Here is a 27,043-nt window from a genome sequence, read left to right on the forward strand (position 1 = left end):
CTCTGCCTGGAGGGGTGAAACGTGTTGACGCAATTTCCGGTTCCGACCTTGACGTGCGACCGCACGCTGGTGCCATGTTCCGCGGCCATATTTATTGTGGGGAGGATAAGTCTCTTTCCCCACTGCTGCCAATTCATCTCTGCCTATGCTGCTTGATTGTATCATACATCACTGGAAAGTGTCAGATGGCTTTTCAGCCTGCCCAGGGAGTTTTTATTAGAGAAAAAGGCTTGTTTTATACTTTTGAAATGTGAGTGCAATAGAGGCATCACTTTTAACATTAAAATAGTTGTACACAGTATCACACTATTTGGTTGTCCTTTCTTTTGCATTTCCATCCATCCACGAGCGAGAGTTTGAAGGATACTAAGGAGGGAACACTAGTTGCTGCTTGGGAGGCTTTTATGTCTGTTTAAGCTGGTCACAAATTCATTCAATGTGAGTGTAATGAGGAACATTTGATACGTTTTTTGAGCTTTATGCAGTATCACACTATTGGTATTTTTCTTTTTTTGCATTTTCATCGATTTATGAGAGATCGTGTTGGAGGGTTATTCAAGAATCATCAAAATGGGACACGTGAGGAGACTACACCCCACCTATAACCCATTTTGATTCTTAAGCCATATCAGCTTGGGAATCCACTTTATTTGGTGAGTACGGGTGAAATCAATTATCACTGATGATGTGAGCATGCTGGAAAATTTATAAATATTTTTTCATCACTGTTTTCTTTCTATATTGGAGCACTGGACTTTTATTTGGGACTTTTTGGACTTTTATAATTTTTCTTTGCACATTACTGTCTGCAAAATCCCTAATGCTAGATTCACAGCTGTGCCATTTATTCCTACTGGCACCCTAATACACCTGCATTGCACTGCAATGCGTGATAATGCACTACCATGTGTTGTGTTGCACTGCTTTGCAACAAAAGGTGCGGTTCTGATTTTTTTTTGTTCACTCATTTGCAACGTATTGCTAGATTTGTATGTGAATGAACTGCCTTATTGCAATACACCAGGCCGCAACAGTGTGAATGGACCCTAAATGTTCTGATAGAGGAGCTTTTATCAACCAGGATGCTGTCTAAGTTTGTCAGGGGTGCCGCAGCATCCTGGTTGGTAAATTGCTTTGCACATTGTCTGCTCCTATTCTGCCGACATACAGTTTGGTTCTCTACTGCCAGTAGAGTTCCAAACTGTCGGCTGAGTGAAAGTTGAGTAATGTGCAGAGCCCTGGATGGCAGCGGCTTCTTCCCGAGTCCTGACCTCCTCCTACAGTGCAATACTTTGTAAATAAACAGTTCACAAGTCAATGTGTGTGCCAAGCATAAACTGAACAAATGTGAAAGTCTGTAAAGCAAGAAGGTGCCTGGATCAGCCAGGTCAGTAGGTCTGCATTTTTTAAAAAGGATATATGTATTTGTGCTTGAGTATATGTGTGCGGAGCCAGGTAACATCACAAAAACCTTTCTAAGTACAGACTATCTAATTTGCATCAGTTGTTGTGGGGATGCAGGTCCTACCATGTCCACTGATTATGCTCCCATTGACTATCATTGACTCCTCTGGTTGGCCCAAACTGGACAGTAAGGGAGAAGTGTACGGAAGAAAGGGATCATGGGAAGTGTAGTTCTATCACTCCCAGGTGGAATTATTTTTTATTGGAAAGGAAATGACAGTTCCCAGGGGGTCTGAAGAGGAGGAGAAAGAGAACTATTCACAGAAGTGCCCGGGGAAGATCGTAGCACTTGGCGCCAGACTGGGAAAAGACACAGTAGTGAGGAAAGAGTGCTGAGCCTATAGCACCTGTTATCCACACAGCCGAAATGTAAAGGTCTTGAGATACTGTGTGGAATCGCCAGGCCAGCCTCAGCTACACCAGTGAGACAGATGCATCACAGGTCCATTCTCAGCATCCTAGAGGCCCAGAGCAGGGTCTTCAGTCTGCACAGCAGCTTCAAAAGAGCCAAGTGGGTTTCGCTCAAGTCACCACATCGCTACATGAAGGGCCCCTCCACCTCAAGGACCTACTGCTGACATGCAGGAGTTTGGTGAGAGGGTTGTTAACTCATTCTTTGCACTGTGCAGCAGACATTGATACTTTAGTTCATCATTTCTTTATCTGACTGCCCCTTAGCAGTCATCCAGCCTACCCATACAATTCTCAAAGGCTATTGCATTAACATTCCAAGCCTACATCTTGAAGCGCAATACTGCACCATTGATTATTTCCACTGTTCCCACCTTGAACTTGTATTTCTTTGATTGACTTCAGTTCATTTTGAGTTAACCCCTCCAGATCCTTCTGCAACATCTGTCTCACTGATTCTAAGCAGATGAGGACAACTGAGCTCCACCAATTGTACACCACCGTAAGGGCCCAAACCAAGCCGGCTAGACTTAAATCACCTTCAATTCCATAGACTCCATCATAGTCTTTGCTACTTCACCTTTTGCTGCCATCACTGCGCCCTTCATGCCCCTGTTACAGTTTACACTGAACTAAGAAGTTATTGAAATCCAGGCCTGGTCATCTCCAGATTTTTTTCCTCTTTACTGTCCACGGACATATGTAGAGTAGAAGGTCTCTGTTTAGTGTTAGGGATCATTGTATTCCTTTGCTCTCTCACTGTTTCTTTAACCACTTCAGCTCCGGAAAGGTCTTACCGCCAGCATGACCACGGCATTTTCGACACTGTGCTACTTTAACTGACAAATGCGTGGTCATGCAACACCGTACCCACATTAAATTTATATAATTTTCTTTTCACAGAAATAGAGCTTTCTTTTCGTAGTATTTGGTCACCACTGGGTTTTTTTATTATATAAATGAAAAAAGTTTGAAAAAAAAATGTTATTTTCAATTTTCTGTTATAAAAGATAGCGAATTAAAAAAAAATCTAATTTCTTCACAATTTTAGGCCAAATGTACTCTGCTACATGTCTTTGGTTAAAAAAAATCTCATTAAGTTAATATTAATTGGTTTACAAATGGTGGTATATACTGTATACTGGAATATTTATTTATTTATGTGATTCAGATGGTAACATTGATAGTTCCTGCTCCAAATTATACTCAGAGGGTTGTTTTCTTTCAGCGGCTCTTTCGGGGGGGGGGGGGGGGGGGTGTTTCATGTGTATGTATGTACTGTATGTATGCATGTATATACTGTGTGTATGTGTATGTTTATTTGCATTATTATGCATATATTAATGTCTGTGCATTAATCTTGACCCATAAATTTTGTATGTTCAGAACTGCTTTTCTATGCTAGTAGGACTGCTTTTTTAGCGCTTGTTCACACTAGCGGCATGGGATGCTGCTCTCTGAATAGCAATCAATGCTCAGATCTCTTTTCAGAGACATTTCACATTTTTCCTCCTCACCACATGCTTTAACCCCCTAAATGCAGCACCTGAGTGGATTGCATTAGGGGGCAGTAATGCCACCCAAATGCAACAGGGGGCATAATTCCTGCAATGGTCGAAGCATGTGCCTCTCCTGCTAAAGTGTGAGTAGTGGTAAAGTGGGGGGGGGGGGGGGGTTGTTAAAAATGCTGCACAGCCACTGGGTTTTACCTTCCCTAAATCTTGCGTGTGAACGAGCCCTTAGATTGGGATGCCTCGAGACTTTGAATATTTTTCAAGGGTGTTGTGACTGGACAAAAAAGGGAAACACTGAGATAGAGAGTAAGAGAAAATCACAGTTTTCAGCATGTAGCAGCTTAGCCTATGCATGCTCCGGCACTGGCGTGCACATTCCATAACCACCCACACTTGTTAGTAAATTTACCGTTTGTATGCTGTGTTTTGTGCATTGTGGTGATAGTAAATAACGTGAATGGAACAGTTTGGATGCTCCTACATGAAAGATGTACCAGCATATCCTCTTAAGCTTTTGTAAATCAGGCCCAGTTGTATAGCCTACTACTGTAATGTACTACTACAATTTTTACAAAATCTAGTAGTAGCAACTTCTAATAAGAAGGGTGGGTATTTACAATGGTACGGCCTTTGCAAGTGGTTTATGATCATTTATGATGACATTGAGAATTCGTCATTTGATTAGATATAAAATATGGCCACCAGAGTTTCAGGTATAAGTGGTTTTCCATTACGCTGGATAAGCCATTGGTTTCTCCCTGTTAGCATCTCTAGATTTGTCTCCCTCCACCATTTCTGGAACCAATTTTATATGTACAATCAATTAAATTCACCTAGTCAGCTTAAGGGTTAATGTGCATTCCTGTGCGATTCACATGTGGTTCTGTGCAGTGTGATTTCAGCCTATTCACTTTGAATGGGCTAAAAGCACACTGCGGCTCACAAAAGTAGTGCATGCACTATGTTTAGAAATGCACTGCAACTGGAATGCATGGTACTCTTGTACCATGCAATCAGGGGCGGACTGACCATTTGGAAACTTGGGCACTGCCCGAGGGCCAGGGGTCAGTAGGGGGCCCCATGAGATGCCCCTGGTACCTTTTTCATAGGCTTTTTTGAGTTTGGGCAAGGGCACAGGGGCCCCATGATCTCCTATTGCCCGGGGGCCCCATGAGTTGTCAGTCCACCCCTGCATGCAATCAGATGTGGGCAACCGCACTGCGTGTGCAACCTGCATTTGTGGTGTCATTGACTTATTATTGACACCCACTGCAGAACGCAAATGGACTTCATTTTTAAAGTGGTGTGAGCTAAACAGGAATGCACAGCATGTTCCTTTGCGATTTCTGGGTGGGCATGCTATGAACCAGCCTTTAGAACAAAGCATTCACGTAAAAGTGGTTGGGTTTGCCTGATGAATGAAAGTATTGTATGACATTGTAGTTGTGGGTTTTTGCATTTACCAACAGAATTGTATATTTTTTTCATAAAGGGAAATATTATCTGTCACACAATATCAGGTGAGAATTTGAGCAAAGACACAGCAGGCAGTGCTATAAATGGTAAAGAAAATTGTGCTCTGAAATTAAAGGGTAAATTCAGCCATAACTAATATAGATCAATGCATAGTAACTGAAGAGCTAAAGTTGGACTATGGGAAAAACTATCTGTTGATATTTGTCATGTTAACATAAATTATTTCTAATAATGAGTGTCCCCTGTATGGATGATGCTGTATTAGGTAATAGAAATACTTTCTTTTATCCCAGGCACTACTGGCGGGATTGACACTACTGGCGGGATTGACACTACTGGCGGGATTGACACTACTGACGGGATTGACACTACTGGCGGGATTGGCACTACTGGCGGGATTGACACTACTGATGGGATTGACACTACTGGCCAAACATCCAGTAGTGAAACCTACAGTCCTGGCTCTAGTGAAATGACGAGGGTCACTCGCTTTCCACCTTGTCTGTTCACAAAGCTTCATGTGTTCTTTCCACAGAACACAAGGCATTCTCAGAATGGATGAGGGGAGGGATGCTGAACACCCCCAACTTGCAAATTGCTAGAATTTCTCAACCACCAACTTCCCCTTATGAATGATGAAGTATCACTTTTGTCTGCACATACTCTATTGAGACTTCTTACTCCAGGAATAGTGTATAAAACCTACAGACACAGCTGTGCTCTCAGTACAATTTTTGAATGCAACATTTTATTTTTAATTTGAATGCAACTTAATACAATAAACTGAGATTGTGATTGTTTTAGTGTTATTATGTCCATTTGTGGGTAAATGAAGATATAATGAAGTGCAATGACCAACCAGTCTCTTTTCTTGAGCCGCAATTCCTAGACTGGCCTGGAGATGGTGCAATGTGAAAATAAGACAGAAGACCTGCATTTATTTATTTTATAGATGAGAAATAAAGCAGATCTATCTGTTTTAATCTGACAAACCGCCCTGGGATCATTTGGCAGCAACTAGATGAAATGCCTCTGTGCTTGTATTACTGGATTTATGTGTAGAGCAAACTATGAATTTCTTTGGCGTGGATACACAACACTGATTTTTTGTAACTCTAAGCAAATTATATATACACTGCTAAATACACAGGTGATATACTGTATGTATATATTTATTAGGGGTGCACCAATAAGTTCTTTTTAATCGGTGACTCCCGATACTTCCGGTTATGTACTCACCGATACTGAGTACCGCTACTTTTGCAGTGCAATTTGAGTCTATACTGAATAAATAGGCTCAAATTGCAGTGCAAGGAATTGCAGTTGATTTGAACAGAAAATGCGGTGCGATTCCCATCTGAATTGCATGCGGTTTCCCGCACATCTCCTGTGTGCACCCAGGCTTGTTATAGTGACTTTGAGCCTGAGTTCACACAAGAGCAGTGTGGGAAACCATGCATGACAGATTCCACCAGCTCTGGCTCCCAATCCCACTGTGGACATCAGCGGCCATGGCTTGGGCTCCTCCTGCCTTTCCCATGGCTTGGGCTCCTCCTGCCTTTCCCATGGCTCTCCCCCCAGCCTCCAGTGGTTCCAGCCATTTACTGGACCCCCTCCCTAAACCCCCCCCGGTTCCGCTGTCAGACAACGAAAAGCCGCTTCACAGGTCAGCACAGGTACTGTGCTGGTAGTATGGACTCTAGAGATTCTGACTGGTCAGCAGCGTTGCATGGACGGCGCTGACCAGTCAGAAGCCATCTAGTCCATACTGTCAGCACTGCAAGGAGAGGAGAGAAAGCCATGGGGATTTCAAATCCCCGGGCTTGTGAAGCAGCTTTTTGTGGTCTGACACAGACAACACATGTTGCATTCCAATTCTGATTAATCAAGATGGTAATTGAAATGAAACAAGAGGGGTTTTTACAATTTTTATTTTTTTTCTTTGCAGTTCACATGTTCATTGTTTCAAATCTAACATAATACAGGGTACATGATATAAGTTATTGCTGTTCCCTCTCTGACTTTCTCAGTCTAACTGAAAATTGGGATGAAAAGCTGACAAAAGGAATTTTTGCAGAATATGTGTGTCCCTGATATGATGCATCTGTGCTGCATTTGACAGCTAGTGAAATAAATAAAGTTTATAAACAGACACCAAATGGCAAAATTTGTTGCTTTTTCATTCTATTTAATTTAGCTGTTTTGTAAAACAGGTTCCCTTAACCACTTCAAGTCCAGACACTTTCATCCCCTTCCTGCCCAGGCCAATTTTCAGCTTTCAGCGCTGTCACACTTTGAATGAGATTTGCGCGGTCATGCAACACTGTACCCATATGAATTTATTCACCACTGGGATTTTTATTTTTTTTTGCTATATAAATGAAAATGTCCAAAATGTTTGAAAAAAAGTGTTTTTCTTATAAAATTTCGCAAATAAATAAACTTTCTCTATAAATCTTGGCCAAAATGTATTCAGTTATCTTTTTAGTAAAAAATAACTCAAATTAGTTTATAACCAAAAATTATATTTTTTCAAAAATTTTTTTTACATTTTTATTTTATTTTTTTTATATTATTATTTATCTCTTTTTTTTTTAACATACTGTCACCCTAGCAGTACAGTGTCACCATAGTGACACTGTACTACTTGTGGGGAGTGATGAAGATTTATTTATTTTTTTTACACTGATAGCTTTTACACCCATAAAGGCTGCAAAAGCAATAATTTCTCTTTCTCTCTGGCTGCATTCTTGCAACCATTGAGAAATACTGTGAGAATGGTGATTGGTCACAGCTTGTCACATGATACAAGGCTGTTGAGAATAGCCTTGCACCATGTGACCTCTGTGATCATTCACAGATTTCACACGTAGTAAGCAATGATGTCAGAAGTGACATCTTGCTTACTACTATTCATGTGATCACTGATCGGCCAATCAGTGATCACATGATTGGGACCTCATGCAGAGGTCCCGTACAGCGATTGGTTTGGCCGGACGGGAAGTGGTTAAAAAAAAAATTTCTGAGATATGTACACCAGAATCTAACAAGAATCTGTACCAAAAGGATATTCCCTCTAAAAGTGGAGCAGTGGGGAGTTATAGTTTGTGGATACAGGAGACATTTTGTCCTTTCTGGGCAGTCTTTCTTGCTTTTAAAAAAATCTAAAGAATATCTTACGGTCATGGCAACCCTTAATGTTTAATTAGACAAGTCATATGGTTGAAGTGTTTGTGAGCAGGGTTCAGCCTGTTGTGTCGGCAGCAGAAACCACACAGAGGCAACATGAACTGTGTATTGCAGAAAGTTCCAACAAGGTACAACTAGGCCTGGCAGGTATACACACCCATCCAGAGCCACTCATGAAACCTGTAGCAGCAGTCTGTTAGCTAGAGATAATGCCAGTAGCTTCTACAACGAGGAGCGGGAATGCGACCTGGCTGGTTCACACCCAACTGGAAGGCTTCATAAGGCAGAGGTCCTTGCATTGAACCTCTCCCTAACTCTATATACTTTACCTGACAGACAGGGAACCTGTCCTAACACCAGCCACTTGCAAAATTCCTGCCAAATCAGGGGGTTAGTGTCTTAAAAAAGCACTGCCCTCTCCAAAGATGGCCACCAAGGTCAACCAAGGCCCCAGTGTCCAATCAGACAGCTGTCCCCGATGATGGCAGGAAATCATAGAGGAACCAAACTCCTCACAACCTCCTTCCCCTTTTGCATTGCCGCTAAAGCCTAGCGCCACCTACAGAGAAGAGTACAGAGTGCACCTGCCAACACGTATCTGTGGTCAAAATGTAAAATCAAGCATTGATTTCCACATTGTATTTCAATTATTTCTAGCCTGCTCCTATAATTCCTAACGATCTTAAATTCTGTGACACACATTCAGTATGCCCTGTGAGTAGGCACTGCTATGTCACACATTTCATCGAGCTAAGAATATCACCGGTGTCTTTATGCTAGTTAAGAAGGGTGGACACATACTAACGTAAAGCAGAGTAAGAAATATTGTATTTTAGAGGAATAATAATAACATACTTCCTCAAGTTTTTCACTGTTGAGTGATCAAAGCTGATAGACTCTGCTCAGATTTTGAGTGGAATTAATTAAAGTGGTTGTAAACTTCAGACATGAAATATGAACAAAGCATACTCCTCTATGGTGTATACTTAATCTCAATCCAGAGCACTAAGGGGTTGATTCACTGAAGGCGAACAGACTTTGCAAGTGTAGTTACTCCAGAGCTCAGTAAATGTGTAGATGTTCTGCTGACTTCCATCATCCAATCATGTGCAAGCAAAAATGTTCTGTTTTTATTCTCCTTGCATGTTATAGGCTATTCTTTGAAAAGTGAAGCTTTACCTCATTTACTAAGCACTGGAGGAACTGCACTTTGCAAAGTGCACAGTCTATTTGCCTTTAGTAAGTCAACCCCTAGGTGTCTTTCCTGTATGCTGCTTTGATCCTCTGCTAACAGTATGAGTCACTTCTGACAGGTTTTTCTGACACCAAGTGAAAAATGGTGACAGGGAGGGACCTCCAGCAGATTCCTGTGAGCTGTGTGGAGGGGTGTATGTCTCTTCCCTCCAATCAGCTCTCAGAGCTCTTCTCCCTGAGCTCTGCAGAGTTTAACTTCAACTCTCCACCCCTTTTTTTTAACTCTCAGATATGCTTTATAAATTCGGCACTTTGAACGGATGTAGAGAAGAGAATACTGCAGATAATCAGATACAACTTATGTAGAAGGATTTGTTTTATCTCTGTGTATCACCTGAGGCCAGTCATGTCACTGGGTATATGTGAGAGTTTACAACCACGTTATGGACAAATGTCAGCCTTAAAGTGGTTGTAAAGGCTGAAGGTTTTTACCTTCATGCATTCTATGCATGAAGGTAAAAAACCTGTGTACAGCAGCTCCCCTGGCCTCCTCAGTACTTACCTGAGCCTCACTGCAATCCAGTGATGAGAATGAAAGCCCTGGCTGTCCTGGGTCTCTGCCTCCCCATTGGCTGAGACAGAATGGCTCCCGCTGCTGTCAATCACAGCCAGTGAGCCAATGAGGAGGGGGGGAAAACCAAGGTTCTGTGTGTAAATGGACATACGGAGCAGCGGGTGCCCCCATAGCAAGCTGCTTGCTGTGGGGGCACCCGGCAGACAGGAGGAGCCAGGAGAGCCTGTGGGGGACCTGATAATAGGAGGATCCAGGCTGCTCTGTGCAAAACCACTGCACACAGTAGGTAAGTATAGACATGTTTGTTATTTTAAAAAAAAAATAACCTTTAGAATCGCTTTAAATAGTACCTCAAGCCATCCGATACTTGGTAAATACTAGAGAACTATGATACTATGAAGTGTTACTGTAGAGCAACATTATATCTATGATTCCCCAAACTTATGGCTTCATCCTTCTTAGTCATTATAACACAGTCAGACAGAGAATAGAGTAGGCTTTTGTAGTTTGATTTGTGTATAATGTTCTTTACATTCCAGTATTTCTGGCGCCACAGGCAAGTAGATTAAAATAACATACAGGGGAATTGCACAATATACATGTGCCTAATCACAGCAAATGAAAAAGGACAAGAAAATCTTAAAATAAAGTTAGGTATGTAAAGTAGTCTTGAATTAAAATGAGAGACCTGACCTTAACTGATTAATGTATAGTCACATTCTGTATGTAATGTATTTTTGCCAGCATACTACACAGAGCCAGTTTTCATCCTGGAATACCCCCTGTAAGATATCTATTTTAACTCATGGTAATTTAAGAGAAAGATAAATGACCTAGGTAAATATATATACATACCTTGTAACCTGGGTGGGCTGGGGACAGGACAAAAGGTGAGACCAAGAATGACACACAGAATTCACCGTGCCGAAATGGAGGCAGCACACATACTGTGCTGGGGTTAAATATAGGAATGACAGTGCTCTGGTTTGATAGTGACAGGCCTGCAAGGGATTATATTACAGTCATGGCCAAAAATATTGGCACCCCGCATTTCTGTCAGATAATGCACCACTTCGCCCAGAAAATTGTTGCAATTACAAATGTTGTGGCATTCTCATGTTTATATCTTTTGTTTGTTTTGGAATGACACAAACAAGTGGAGAAAAAAAAAGTCAAGTCTGACACATTCCACGCAAAACCCCACAAATGTACTGGACAAACTTTTTGGCACCCTCAATTTAGGATTTGGTAGCACAACCCTTCTTTTGCCAACAGCTCAAGGTCTCTCAGATTGGAAGGGTCCTTTACCCAGCTGCTGTTTTTAGATTTCTCCACAGGTACTCTATGGGATTGAACTCGTTGCTGGCCAGTTCAGTCATCTCCAGCATTTTGTCTTAAACCATTTCTGGGTGCTTTTTGACGTGTGCTTTGGGTCATTGACCTGCTGTAAGACCCATGACCTCTGACAGAGACCCTACACTGACACTGGGCCCTACATTGCACCCCAGAATTCTTTGGTAGCAGGGGTGGACTGACCATTACAGCACTCGGGCACTGCCCAAGGGCCCAGGGTCAGTAGGGGGCCCCATGTAATGCCCCTGGTACCTTTTATAGGCTTTATTGGGTGTGCTTTGAGTGTGGTCAAGGACACAGGGGCCCTATGATCCTTTATTGCCTGGGGATCCCATGAGTTTTCATTCCTCCCCTGTTTGGTAGTCTATAGATTTCAAAATGCCATGCACACAGTCAAGCCATTCAGGGCCTGAAGCAGAAAAGCAACCCCAAAACATCAGTGAACCTCCACCATGTTTGACTGTAGGACTGTATTCTTTTCTTTAAAGGCCTCATTGCTTTTTCTGAAAACATTAGAATGATGGGTTTTACCAAAAAGCTGTAATTTTGTTTCATCTGTCCACAGCACATTCCCCCAAAAGGATTTTGGCTTCCGCAGGTAAGTTTTGGCAAACTCCAATCTGGCGTTTTTATTTCTCTGTGTCAGCAGTGGGGTCCTCCTGTGTCTCCTACCATAGCGTCCATTTTCATGCAGATGGCAATGTATAGTGCAAGCTGACACAGTTATACCCTGTGCCTGAAGGTTAACTTGAATTTGTCTGGAAGTTGATTGAGGTTCTTTATCCACCATTCGAACAATCCTTTGTTGCAATCTTTTGATCAAGTTTTTCTCTTTCATCCATGTCCAGGGAGATTAGCTACAGTGCCATGGGCTGTAAACTTCTTGACAATGTTGTGCACAGTGGACACAGGAACATTAAGATCTGTTAATTGATACAGGTGCAGATTACAGGAGCATCACAAACTTGGAATGCAATTATGTCTTAGAATTTTGAGAAGGTCCAATCATTTTGTCCAGTCCATTTATTGGGGTTTTGTGTGGAAGGTGTCAGATTTGGCTTTTTGTTTTCACTACACTGTTCTGTGTCACACCAATACAAACAAAATAAATAAACATGAGAGTATTGAAACATTTGTAATTGCAACAATTTTTGAAGTGGTGCATTATCTAACAGAAATGCAAGGGTGAAAATATTTCTGGCCATGACTGTATATAATAAAAAGAGCCTCTAAAAAAAAGCAATCACTGGCTTCACAAACTTGCTTCTCCTTCTCAGTGCCATTTTGCTGCTCTTTCTCCTGGCTGACAGGATTAGTGATGGTGTTGTAATTACCCTTGTCAGTCTAGAGCCATGGAGCTGGAGGATCCCCCCAGCAATCCAGAGACCCAGCAAACAAATTCGCTAGCTGGAGTCTCGAGGTCAGATCTGAGGAGTTTGCTTATGTAGGGTAGAGCACAGAGGTGGCCCACTGCAATACCCTTTCGGCCGCTAGGCGACCCAATGGCCATAGTCAAGGATGACTTAGTAGAGTTAAAGCAAAATATTACAATACCAGGGGTATAAAAATGTTCTACACTACATCCTCAGGGTAATAGCGTTTAACCAATCCTTCCTCAAAAATGAAGAGAACAAACATTTGTGGGGTTTTAAAGGTGGATAGTCTCTCAAAGAAATGGCATTACACACACATCTTTTAAAAAACAATCTTGTATTAGCATATAGCCATTAGACAATGTAGGCAGAGTAAAGCAACAGGAAAATATGTGCATAAGATAACAGCTGTCACTCTAGAAACGTCAAGTAAAGGTAACAACATAGCACAATCTCAATCAGTTCTACAGGTCCGGAAATTCAGTAACAAACTGCAGCAGTGGAGGAGCACCTTGGTGAATGGGCAGACATTAATGTGAGCAACAAGGGAAGGGCAGATAGCGCAGTAGACCCTTGTGATTGGATATATTGGAACTGTAATAAGTAATAGGCCAGACAACTTGGGTCTTAACATGTGTAACTTGTAACGTGTAAAAACAAAAGAAGACAGGCTGAGTAAAAAGTATCTGTATTTGGTAATGTCATGAGCAAATTAGATGGCTTGAGTATGAAATTCTCTCACCTGATCTGTAGCCACCTGTCAAGTGGCAGAAAGTCTCTCTGCAGCCCTCGTGCTTCTCGTGTTCATCATGGTTCCTCCTTCAGAGATCACTCTGGACAGCAGCACTCCAGCTTGCCTGCTCACAGGGCTGTTCGCCGGACTTGTCTGGAGTGTTAGCAGTCAGCAACTCTCCCTCTTTCCTCCTCTTTCTGCAGTCTGGCCAGCTGGGACATCCGGCATCCTGCATAATCTTCTCCTTATACCTGCTCTCCAGCTCTCTCCATCCACTTTCAGGCTTCTTTATTTATCTGCCTCAGCTCATCCACTGGCTCCTCTGGGAAATGTAGTTTATTAGCTCCATGTCAGACAGTGAAGTCCTGCAATCTGCCTATGAATCCCACAAAGCTTTTCAACAGTCTGTGCAACTGGGCTGCAGGACACTGCCATCTTGTGTCTATTTAACATCCTGCAAACAGTATTACGGCAGGGTGCTACATATACTGTATGTGCATTTAAAGCAAAGAGTTGAATGTATCTTTCTACAAGATCAATTAATCCATTGTTAAATTTGAGTTAAAGTTTAGTTTAGCGGAACTAAAGCCACTCATTTAATTTTGCTTATGTTAGCTCTCAGCTGAACTGTCAAGCCACCAAAGGGTTTAATTCCGCTTTATATGGCACTCCTGCCCCTGCTAGGAGACAGAGCATCTTACCCTGGGTAAGGGTATATTAGTGAGGCAGAAAGCTTCTGGGGTTAGTGGCCATGAGGAAAGTGACTATGGGTTTTACCTGTGGGAAGACTGGACCAGATCAGTGTGTAGTCAGGTATCCTATATTGTGTAGCTTCCTCTTATGGAAGGAAGCTGGGAGCAGAGTGAAGAGCATTTTCTAGCACTACTCACATCTCCCTATTGTGGGATATTGGACTCTTGAACACCAATTCTGTGAGTAAAGAATCTCTTGTTTCTTATCTCATGCCACATCTCCCTGAACTATGCTGGACTGTTTGTAACTGATGATGCCACCTTCGAGAGATGGCCGAAATATGTAAGTATTTTGTTTCTATTGATCCAGTAAACTGTTAAAAGGCAGTTGGTATGGACCTTTCCAAGCTTCTATATGGGGACTTCACCTGGAAATGAAACTCATGCCTAAGAGGCAAAGCAGGGCTCGTTGGTGTAAGGCCTGAGGCAGATATGCAGAGGACTGTAACAGGAACCTGTTAAGCCAGGACAGGTCGCTCCACAGGCATCCCCACACGCAAGAGAGTTGAATAAATCTCCTAGGGGGGGGCTGTGCTCATGGTATGTTGTTAAGACAAGGTCACTACTTGTGCATCCAAACAGGAGTTTATTAAAGATAACGGATCTGCTCCCTCCTACACAACCCTTATTTATGTAGCAAAGAGAAGTGAATGGATCATGAAGCTAATTGTTGATAAAACATTTATTTTAGTTAATAACACGCTATTACACTTACAAAAATGATGGGGAAGTAGCACTTGTAAGCATCCTCAGGATTCTAGTGGCAGCAAGCCACTGTCTTTGACTAAAGGCACTTCTCTGATGACACACGGGTGATCCCCCATTGTTTTGTAACAATGATTTGTTGCTGAGAAAATCATAATGATTTTCTATAAGATCACTAAAAGTGAAATTTTTTTAAGTGATTTGTTGCTCTTAGATTCAGCAATGCTTCAGCTTAGTAGCAAACTCCCTATTGATAATTTTTCTTAATGCATTTTTATGAAATACTGCAGCAATTGCTGTTCTTAGCTACCAATTCCTGAAGAAGAGTGATTAATAGCAGAGCCAGTGTCATATCCTCTATGTGTGGGGCCATGTGGATGGGGCCCATTGTGCTCTCACACGCTTCACAACAAGCTTTGGTATTGACTTCTGACCTGCAGCCACACCTTGAAGAAGATCCATGCCCTCATCTCTGCACTGGCCTTCCCTCTGAATGGCTGGGACAATGTCTTGATTAAATCCCACTGCACATTGCTGTAAGGGCCAGTTCAGACGTGCGGAATCCCATGCTGCCTCTTAGAAAACTGATCTGCTTGCCCGTATCAATCCTCAAAAGGCTGAACCACTGCATGCAGCAGCCCCATTAACTTTCATGGCTTACGTATAGTGACGATCCTGTCCTGCCAAATGTGCAAGTTACTTTTTGATATGGCTGTGGCTTGTGTAGAGCCCTGAGCAGCTGCTTGTCATTATTTATGTGGACAGTCAGGGGGTGGTAAAACCACAGCTCATCCACCTGCTTCTATTGCTCCCCTGGCCACCCATGTAAATGAGCCCTAATATGCAGCAGGACTTTGCATCCCATGCTGCACTCACCAGTTGATGTGTAATAGAACCATACTCCTGTCACTGCCAATCTCTGCCTCCCAAGCGCTGCCTCCAGGATGTTACTACATAGATGGGGTACTGTCATTCAATTTCCTCAGTGTTTACAGCACTTTGGGGTTGGCAGGCTGGTGGCAAGTTAGAGAGGGGGCAGGGCCAGAACATTATAAATTAGGAAGGAGCTGCTCGAGGGAGTGGAAGATATCAACTGGGTAATGCTCAATCTACAGCATAAGGTACAACATACCAAACACCCCATTTTCCCTCTCAGCACCCCCCCCCCACTTCTCTGAAAACCAGTGTCTCTCCCCTTCCTCACAATGAACACCAGATTCCAACCCCAAAATGAAGACCAGTTTCCCCTCCTACAATAAACACCAGTGTCACCTCACGCAAGGTCATCGGTGTTCCCCCAGATAGAATATCAGGGTCCCCCACAATGAACACCAGTGTGCCCCAACAATAAACACCAGTCTCCTCCCACAATAAACAACAGCATCCCCTCTCAAAATAACCACAGGTGTGTCCCCTCCACACAGTGTGTACCTTCCACACTGAACACCCAGTGTCCCCCAGAAAGAACAACAGTTCCCCCCCACATTGAACACCAGTCCTCCCCACAATGAACACCAGTGCCCCCCCACACACGTTACACCAGTGTCCTTCCCACCATGAACACCAATGTTCCCCCAACAGTGAACACCAGTCCCCCCCCACCACAATGAACACTTGTGATTCACTGACCCCATCCTCCAGTTGAGCCCTGACTGCAATCAGCTGCCTGTGGGGGAGATTTGATACATGCTGTATAGGTAATGCCCATCTTGCTCTAACTGCACTGTCTCCTCACCCGGTTTTCTGCTTGCAATAATAGAGCTCCGCCGCATGCTCAAGTAGTTTCCAGCTTTGAGAGAGTATTGAATCCACCTTGTGAGGTGTTCCTATTCCACCAAAAGGCCCTTACATTGGCATGATAAACCAATAATTGCAGCGCAACAACCATATAAATGACAAAAAGACTCATAAGCATGACCAAAGTAAAATTAAAATCCAAGGTTCCATATACTGTAAGTGACTCCCACCAAGTGGGTGAGATAAAGTAATAAATGAGAAAGATGCTCTTCTTACACTCGGTGTTATGTGCATCCAGTACACCAGATGTGCTTCACCAACCACTCTGAGGCTTACCAGAGAGACTGTGATATGAAAAGTCAGACAGCACTTGTATGTCAATCCAAAAATCTGATCACCACCCACCTTCCTAAAGGATCATTTTCCATTTATATGAGCAGGATCGATATATGGTGTATAAAGGCAAGACAAAAATGCTCCAATAGTGTAAATATTTAATACAAAAAATGGTTAAAAACACTCACATGGACGCTGTGCATAAAGGCATATAGGAAACTCCAGAATTCAGATAAGTGTGCATGCGCACTGACGTTACAGCCTCTGGCACAGCCCAACATGTTTCATTATAAATGACTTCATCAGGGGCATGACATGAAATAGCCCTGAAAAGCAAAATGTCCCAGGTAGCAGCTGGTGAATGAAATAATGGCCCCAGCCCCACTGACTCTCCAAACGCAGGGCCCACTCAGAGCTGACATCAGTGCCAATCAGGCGGCCAGCCCAGCCTATTTCCTATCCAATATCTTCTCTACAACCCCTCACTTCTTCCTGGTGACCACCATGACAGCTCCCTGCTATTCAGGAAGCTGATGCCATCCTGAGCCTTGTATGTGGGATGCCCACCATGTGAAGAGCTGCCATGGCAACCTGACAGCCAAAATGGGCAACTGGCACCTGCTGAGACAACCAGCCTTAAAGTGAGCACTTGGCCATCCATTATCATTGTTTTTGTATTCTAAACGGCCCAAGCACTAAAAGCACAGGAAAATACTAATGCTAAATGGCCCAAGCACTAAAAGCACAGGAAAATACTAATACTAAATGGCCCAAGCACTAAAAGCACAGGAAAATACTAATGCTAAATGGCCCAAGCACTAAAAGCACAGGAAAATACTAATACTAAATGGCCCAAGCACTAAAAGCACAGGAAAATACTAATGCTAAATGGCCCAAGTACTAAAAGCACAGGAAAATACCTTCCCTCCAACCCCTCACTTCCATCCAACCCCTCACTTCTTCCTAATGACCACCATGACAACTCCCTGCTAATCAGGAAGCTGATGCCATCCTGAGCCTTGTATGTGGGGTGCCCACCATATGGAGAGCTGCCATGAAACCTGACAGCCAAAATGGGCATCTGGCACCTGCTGAGACCACCAGCCTTAAAGGGGGCACTTGGCCATCATTTATCATGGCCCAAGCACTAAAAGCAAGGAAAATATTACAAATTTTCAGCCCTAGGATCTGGGCACTGTGTCATTTTGGTATGGAGCTGTGATTTTTCAGTGCTGATACCATGATAGCAGCAAATAAGATGCCCAAACCTCAAACATTTACATTTTAACCCATGCTACATATGTATTAGTAGTGTCCATAATAATATGGGATATAGCACAACAATCTTACATTGAGAAATATCAGTAGACTTTTTATAGTGTTCTTATGCTAATATATAACACCTATTACTTAAAAAGTGGCAGGACACATAGGTAACCTGGGTAGCATAGGTAACATACAGTAGGTAACTTCGGTAACATAGGTAGTTGACTATATCTGTTACTGCATAATTAGCAACCATTAAGTCACTGTTAGTTCCACTGTGCTGTGCCAACAGTGCACTGGTGTCCCAGACAGAGATTACGTGCTGAGCTTTCATACTGTTCATTTGAGAAAGTTATTCAGACATAAATGTTTCTTATGGACTGACATTTTGCTTCTCAGCAGTTTAGTCCCTGGTCATTTTTCAGCTCCCTGTTGATAAGGCTCATATATTACCATGTCTTCTGGTGTCATATCCTGGTCTTGGATGAACTGTTTACCATCCTAGGCTGCCAACAATTCCTCGTTACTTTGTAACACAACTCCGATACAAAATCAGGACAGATGGCCACTCATCTGTGCTGAACATACTTCAGTCTTACAACATCTCTGCTACACACACAGCTTTTGATGATGATGAGAAACTTTTTTTAAACTGTAATCAGTTGAAGCACTTCCTAATATTTGCCAGAGTTTAAGTTAAAAGGAAAAACAAATTGAGCATACAAATACTCTTTAAATTACCATAACTAGATATTCTTGTAATTAGAATTCGTGTACAGATGACTTTTGAGTGAAGTAATGTAAACCAGCAATGGGACAAACACGCAGAGTGCAAAAGCAAGAGAATCACAGGTCCTTATCTGTATGTAGTGCCCCATTAGGCTACTCTTTCGCTAAATTTAGTGTTTGGCCTCCCTGTTACCAGGGATATACTACTTGATTAGTCCTTAGGCTCTGAAGATATGGGTTCAATTACTTTCCTTGTCTCCCGGGGGTCCCTGGGGCATAGTGAATGGGAGAATATGACTCAGTCTGCATGTTAATATCACCCCAGCCAATTCATAGTCAACATGGCAGGTGACCAGCAGGGGGCTGAGGGGGTATAAATGGGGAGGAATGCAGAGCAGAGGGAGCTCTTGTTTCTGAGGGAGTAAGACCCAGCCTGAGGGCTGTGGCACCCTTGGGAAATCTGTCTGGAACTACAGCCACCTTTACTGGGGTCCCAGCTATTGCTTGGCTCGGGGGACCTCTGTTTTACCTTCCCTGAGTATTGCACTCACAGAAAGGCTCTTCAGAATCCAGGACACCAGTGAGTGGAGTACAGAAGTTGACTGACCTTGCACATGGCTGCACTGAGGTCAGGAAACAGTGTGCACCAGTCTCTCTGAATTTAAAGGCTTTCCTTTGCTTTACTGGAAGATCAGCAGTTACTATTTTGTACACTCGAGTCCCTGTTTTGATACTGTTCATCTATAAATTTCAAAGGGGGTGCCTTCACCTTGAAGTCTTAGTGCAAAGGTATTGTCTTCAATTTTGCAAGTCTACAGTTACTAGAGTATCCCTAGACTCACCCTCATCCTATCCAAGTTCTACCCAAAAATAAACAAAAAAGAGATGCACAGCCTGTTTACTGATTCAAATGTGTGGAAATGTTGTTTGCCTGGCTGTCATGTGCCTATCAGGGAAAGGAACCTGGGATCAAACTGCCAGACCAAACCCATCTGTGAGCTACATGTATGTTCAGTAAAGTATTGAAGTTTGGCACGGCAGTCAGATAACTATTAGAGGGAGAGGTCAGCAATAGCAGCTTTCATGGTATGGTATAGTTATGACCAGTATCTTGCTGGGTTGTATACAGTAGGTTCCTGAAATATCCCAATTTCAGAGGGACATTTCTTTTATTTGAACAGTCATGCTAATTCAGAACATTTTCTATCATATAAAGTAATGGGTGACTGCTTAGCCAAGCTGTCCACCCTAGAAGTGAATGAGAAACTACCAGGCCATGCTGTCCACCATTAAAGTGACTTGATATCCCCCAAATCAGCTGTCTACCACAGATGTGAATAGGTAGTGGCCCAGTCAAGCTGTCCTAGGGTTCTTGCACTAGCAGAGCCAAACACCAACAAAGAGGCATTGCTCCTACCAAAGACAACTGATTCTAGGGCTTTTGTCCTACTGACCACTGACACTGGGGCATTATTTTTTCACAATTATTTTTTTTACACTTTTCAATTTAAGTCACAACCAATATATATCCCATGTAGCCATGCCAACTTTTTGACTTTGTCATATATGCATAAAAATATATGGGGGAAACATTGAATGCACCCTCATTCATCAAATTTGATTGTATAAAAATGTAATTTCTTCTGCACTAATTTTAATATACATGAAAGTGCACATTTCTTCAGACTATAGACATGTTTTTGACAAGCAATAAAGGATCTTTTAAACAAACCATTTCTGATCCCTTTAGCTACTTGTACCATTAAGTGATTCATTTTCAAAGCTGCTCAAAGATCACAACAAAGACTCTGAAGGCCAATTCATACCACATACACATTATTTTGTGCATAAAGCGTGCTGTGTTGCAATGCTTTATTTTTTTAAATTTGTTTTTAAAAACTGAAATGTTATTGTTATGCACTGTAGAGTGTTGCAGTGCATTAAAGCCCATCTTCTTCTTGCGTTGAGACTGCCTTGAGCAACGTTGTCCAATGCTGGTGTCAACATGCCTTAAAGTTGAGTTTAAGTTGGTTTCTAATAGGTAGAAAAATCTGCTTTTTGTTTACATTAGAGACAGGCAGACTGCCAAAATTCTGCTGTAATAGAAAACATAGACAAGAACTAAGATTTCTATGTGTTTCTTGTGAAAACAAATGTTCCTCTCTAAAATGCTTATAGCTACAGAGGTGAATGAGGGCTTGTTTTACCACTTGCCCTCCGCTCTATAGCAGGAATACTGCTACAGGGTGGCAGGATTGCGCAAAATCATGTATCTATACGTGATTTGCAATTCCGGGTAGAGGGCGTGTGCTGCCCTAGCTGAGCCACTATTGGTAGCGTGAGATGTCAATCACTGGGTCCCAGCCGGCGATTCCCAGCCGACGCTCAGCGATAAACATGGAAAGCTGACAGGGAAGAGACCTGTGTGTAAACAACACAGGTCTCTCTTCTGTCAGCAAGGACATGCTGTTTTGTTTCTCTCTGCACAGTTGAAAAATACAAACGGCATGACTTCCAAGTAAAACACAGCACACAGTAAACCACACACAGCACACAGTTAACCCTTTGATCGCCCCAGATGTTAACCTCTTTCTGCCCAGTGTCATTAGTACAGTGTCAGTGCTTTTTATTAGCACTCATCACTGTATTAGTGTCACTGGGGATGTCAGTGATAGTCAGTTCCCACCCAGTTCCCACCCAGTGTCAGAATGCCCGCTGCAGTCCTTCTATAAGTTACTGATCACCGTCATTACTAGTATAAAAAAAAATAAAAATAAAAATTCCATTATATATACCGCCATTTGTAGACACTATAACTTTTACATAAACCAATTAATTTACACGTATTGGGATTTTTTTTTTTAGCAAAGACATGTAGCAGAATACATTTTGGCCTAAATTTATGAAGAAATTTGATTTTTTTACATTTTAATTGGATATGTTTTATAGCCAAATTTTTCGAAATTGTCAGTATTTTTTTGTTTATAGCGCAAAAAATAAAAACGCAGAGGTGATCAAATACCACCAAAAGAAAGCTCTATTTGTGGGGAAAAAAATGACATAAATTTCATTTATGTACAGCGTTGCATGACGTGCAATTGTCAGCTAAAGTAATGCAGTGCCATATCGCAAAAATGGCCTGGTCAGGAAGAGGGATAAATCCTCTGGAGGGCAAGTGTGCTTTTACTGCTTGTTCGGAATATGTAAATACTTCATCGTGCATAGTCTGGACACAGGTTCACTTTAAATCACTGAAACACCAAAGGAAAGGCTAGTCCTTTTAGTTATAGTCTCCTGTAAAAAAATAAAAGTCACCAGCCACAAAACCTGTAGCTACTGACTTATAAAAAGCAACCACTCACCTGTCCCACACCCGAGTCGTGTTCACCGGCCAACCTCTGTCTCTAGTGCTGACATCATAAGTGTGGGCACCCAGCTGTCTCAGCTTCCGGCTTCACTGTGCTGTGCATTGTGAATGGTTCCACAGTCTTCTGGGATCTGTCAAAATATCCAAGAAGACTGGGAGGGGAGTGAGCAGGAGTAGGAGCAGGCTCCTGTCAAAATCTGGTACCTGCTCCCCAAAGATGACAATCCTTAATGGGGAGCAGGGGATGAGTCGTTAAAGCTGATCTTCCCCTTTTGGGTGGAGCTCCGCTTTAAGGATTAATATGTGTCGGTATATATAGATCCTCAAGTCCATATGTTCAGTATATTTGTACATCAAAATGCTGAACTCTTTACCTAAAACCCTGCATTATTTCACCATAATACAGTATTTTTAAAAGGCTGTAGATCAAAGCAGTTACACTGTGCTCTAGCAAGCTGTGCACCTGTCAGGTCTGGTAAGTTCTTGCATCTGCTTGTACCATACAAACAGGGTACTGTTCTGTGTCCTGAAATAGTCTTTAATGAGAAGACTAGAAGAATAGCTAGAAGTACATTCTTTGTTTTCTCAACCACATATGAAATAGGAAGGAGTAAACATACCATTCAAAATACCACATAAAGTATGTACTTGAGCAACAATTGCATTACCACTAAGCAGTGACGGCCCATAGCTCTCCTTGACCCAACAAAACACAACTTGTTGAAATAAATACTACAAGATAGAAAAAAGTAAAAATGCAAGATGTTCTGAAATTGCTACAATTACATATTGTAACTATTTAAAAAATATATTTTTAAAAAATGTTTGTGTGGCGCATTTAAGAATTCGTTTGCAAGAGTATGCGGGTACAGCTCCTATCTGAATCTGGTGACACCCTAGAAATCCTGTGACACAGTGAAACAGACAACTACATATAAGACAAAACTTTATTCAGTGGTGTCTGCAAGTTGATAAAAGAAATGGTTACGGCAAGCAAATCAGCAAGTTTATTATTTAAAAGTGGAATCACAGAATTGGCAATATGAACAAAATGTGATAGCAGCACTCTTTTTCGTAGCTAGCGCAGCCAGGGGCAAACTGACCATTTGGAAACCTGGGCACTGCCCGAGGGCCCGGGGTCAGTAGGGGGCCCCATGAGATCCCCCTGGTACCTTTTTCATAGGCTTTTTTGAATTTGGGCAAGGACACAGGGGCCCCATGATCCCCTATTGCCCGGGGGCCCCATGAGTTGTCAGTCCGCCCCTCAGCGCAGCTAAATTTAATATAAGTCCCAAACTTGTCAGTTGGTGAGCTCACAAGTCTGCAATGTGACGCAGAACAATAGCATACCAATGTGCTATATCTTTAGGATACTATATACTGAAGAAATAACAGATGTTGATGTTTCGCCTTGAAGGATCTCTTCTCACTAAGTGTACTTTATTCAACAGACCTTTAAAGGATAAGTTCACCCTTTTGCAGGTAAAAAAATGAGAATTTATTATTTTTGTCTGCAGGAGACCTGCATGGCACCAGCGATCAGCAGATCGCTGGTGCCATGCAGGTCTCATGCAGATCTGTCAGTACATCTGCTTGCCCGTATGGGATGTATAAGCAAGCAGATACAGTATACTGACAGGAAGATTCTATGAACTACAATAGTGTTCCACAGCCATGTGGACAGAGCCCCGGACAGCTGCGCTGTTTTCAAATCTGACAGTACGGGGAATATATCCCCATACTAAAAACAGATGGAACATGTAACATGTCCCCAAAGGTGAACTTATCCTTTAAGCAATTGTCTATAGTTAGCCTATGTATTTAAACGCTAAGTTCACCTTTAGTAAAAAAATAATAAATGGGCATGATTTTACAGGTAAAAAATATGCGTTTTTTAAATTTTGTTACACTGGAGCCTGGAAAGCATTACACCCATGATCAGTGGATTGAGGATGCAATGTCAGGCTCTTACAGACACTGCTGCCAGTTCTCTGCCCCCCATACAGGCAGACAGTTGCTCAGTGGTAATCAGCGCCCTCGTAGTTAATTGAAAACTACAAGCCGTCTGCCATAGTTTCAGATGGGACTTGTAGTTCAATTATTCACATATTGCTGTGAATTAATAACTCCGCTCGTTCACACAGCTGCTCCATTTTTAAAATGTGACAGCGCCTGCGAGAAGAATCCCTGCTGCCACAGTGAAGGTGGGGGTGAGGTGGGAGGTGTTGATATGTAACATGCTCAGAAGGTGAATCTATCCCTTAAAGTGTTACTAAGCCCAGGACCCTGTATTCACTATATCCAGTCTTCCACAGTACACAGAACATGGAAATGCAATTATTGTAGTAAATATAAACTGCTAAATACCTTTTCTCATCAGCAGTATATAGCAGTCTTTTGACTTCTATCAGTGTCCAGCAGACACTGATAAAGCTTGTAGCAGACGTTTTCATTCTCCCCTGATTGTCCTATGAGGCTGCAGGACCCCTGACCTTATGTCTAATTGGCCCTGTGCTGATCACATGCACTCTCCCAAGAAAAAAAAACTCTCTAGCAATACACACCAAACTGAGCATGTACAGCTTGCCCTCAAGGCTCTGTTCCATCTGCAGATGGATTGGGGACTGTGGAAGAAGGGGAAGATCAGAGAAGACAGGATCAACCATCTTTTTTACACAATTCAGAGGATTAACCCCTTAGGTTCCACAGTGAGTATAATAAGCTTTACTGCATATACAGACTGATTTTACTGTTGTGGGTTACATAGTTACATAGTTAGCCTGGGTGAAAAAAGACAAAAGTCCATCCAGTTCAACCATAAAAAAAAAAAGAAGTTATAATCCTATACCCACAGTTGATCCAGAGGAAGGCAAAAAACCCAGCAAAGCATGATCCAATTTGCTCCTGCAGGGGAGGCAATCGGATATTCCCTGGATCAACTTTACCTATAAATGTTAGTATTCAGTTATATTGTGTGTATCCAAGAAAGAATCCAGGCCTTTTTTAAAGCAATCCACTGAGCTGACCAGAACCAACTCTTGAGGGAGTCTATTCCACATTTCCACAGCTCTCACTGTGAAGAAACCTTTCTGTGTTTGGAGATTACATTTCTTTTCCTCCAGACGTAAAGAGTGCCCCCTTGTCCTCTGTGATGACCTCAGGGTGAATAGCTCTACACCAAGTTCACTATATGAACCACTGATGTATTTATACATGTTGATCATATCCCTCCTTAATCTCCTCTTCTCAAGAGAGAATAAATTCAGTTCCTCTAATCTTTCCTCATAGCTGATCTCCTCCATGCCTCTTATCAGTTTGGTTGCCCTTCTCTGTACTTTCTCCTGTTCCCCAATGTTCTTTTTTGTGAATTGGTGCCCAAAACTGAACTGCATATTCCATATGAGGTATTACTAATGATTTGTACAGGTGTAGTATGATATATATCTCTCTGGAGTCTATACCTCTTTTAACCATTAGCCGCCCGGCCAATGGCCGTTTGGCGGCTTCAGATGTGCTCCTCCATTCCGGGTGCACGCCATTTGGCGTGCTCCCGCACATGCGCCGTTTGCGCTAGTGCAGAGCGGCGCAGCAGTGCGATCTGTCGGCGGCCGTGCACCTAGGACACGGCCGATGACAGATCTGAGTACCGGCTCCTGTTGCTGGTACCATGTGACCTGCTGTGACCAATCACAGCAGGTCACATGACAGTTGTATACATGGATGGCTTCATTCATGATGCCATCCATTGTATACTAGTGCCTAGCTGTGAATGGTCACAGCTAATCACATGCACATGTCATGTGATTAGCTGTGACCAAATCACAGCTAAGCAAAAAAAAAAAAAAAAAAATCTGAATGAATCGATTTCATTCAGGTAAATGCTTGCTTATAGCAAAGTAATTCTTTGCTATAAGCAAATTGTGTAAAAAAAAAAAAAAAAATACTGATCACTTCCCCAAAGTAGTACAATGTTACTATGGTAACATTGTACTATTTTGGTCATAGTAAAATATGAAAAAAAATCTTAAAAAAAATAAAAAAAATTTAATAAAAAATTAAATATAATAAAAAAAAATAAATAAATAAAAAAAAAAAATATATATATTTTTTTTCATACTGTCACCAGTCAGTGTCCCTGTTCACCGCCATGCCAGTTATATGACGCTGTACTGCACTGGTGACAGTATGTAAAAAAAAAAATAGTGAAAATAATTTTTTTCATTTTTTCATTTTCGGAAAAATTATGACAAAAAAATACAACTTCAAAAAACTCGCCATGCCTCTTATGAAGTACGTCGGACTGTCTACTCTGCAAAAAGGGGTCATTTGGGGATATCTGTACTATTCTGACATTCTTGGACCTCAAGAAATTAGATTGGCTGTCAGTACTTCAGGATTGATCAATATTCAGATCTATACCATAGTTTATGAACTCTATAACTTTCCTACAAACTAAATAATACATCCTAATTTGGGTTATTTTCACCAAAGACATGTAGCAGAATACATCTCGGTCTAAATTTATGAAGAACAATTATTTATTTGTAAACTTTTATAACAGAAACAAAGAAAAATGTGTTTTTTTTTCAAAATTTTTGGTATTTTTTTGTTAATTTAGCAAAAAATAAAAACCCCAGCGGTGATTAAATACCACCAAAAGAAAGCTCTAGTTGTGTGAAGAAAATGATAAAATTTTAGTTTGGGTACAGTGTTGTATGACCGCGCAATTGTCATTCAAAGTGTGAGAGCGCTGAAACCTGAAAAATGGCCTGGGCAGGAAGGTGTAAAATTGCACGGTATTGAAACGGTTAAACAAGAGAGGATTTTGCTCGGTTTAGAAACCACAGCTTGGCATTGCATGCCATTATTA

At 41.9% G+C, this 27,043-nt stretch overlaps 1 long non-coding RNA gene across 1 annotated transcript; it reads left to right on the top strand.

Moving 5' to 3' along the window:
* Positions 1-433: 433 nt before the first annotated feature.
* Positions 434-5,674, top strand: LOC149458419 (uncharacterized). Its single transcript, XR_016313430.1, has 2 exons — positions 434-653; positions 5,159-5,674. It is a non-coding gene; the product is annotated as an uncharacterized LOC149458419 (long non-coding RNA).
* Positions 5,675-27,043: the final 21,369 nt, after the last annotated feature.

This window comes from Staurois parvus, unplaced genomic scaffold (genome assembly GCF_062004578.1).
Source record: "Staurois parvus isolate SC_StPar_1 unplaced genomic scaffold, SC_StPar_1.0 ptg000287l, whole genome shotgun sequence".
NCBI classification, from domain to species: domain Eukaryota; kingdom Metazoa; phylum Chordata; class Amphibia; order Anura; family Ranidae; genus Staurois; species Staurois parvus.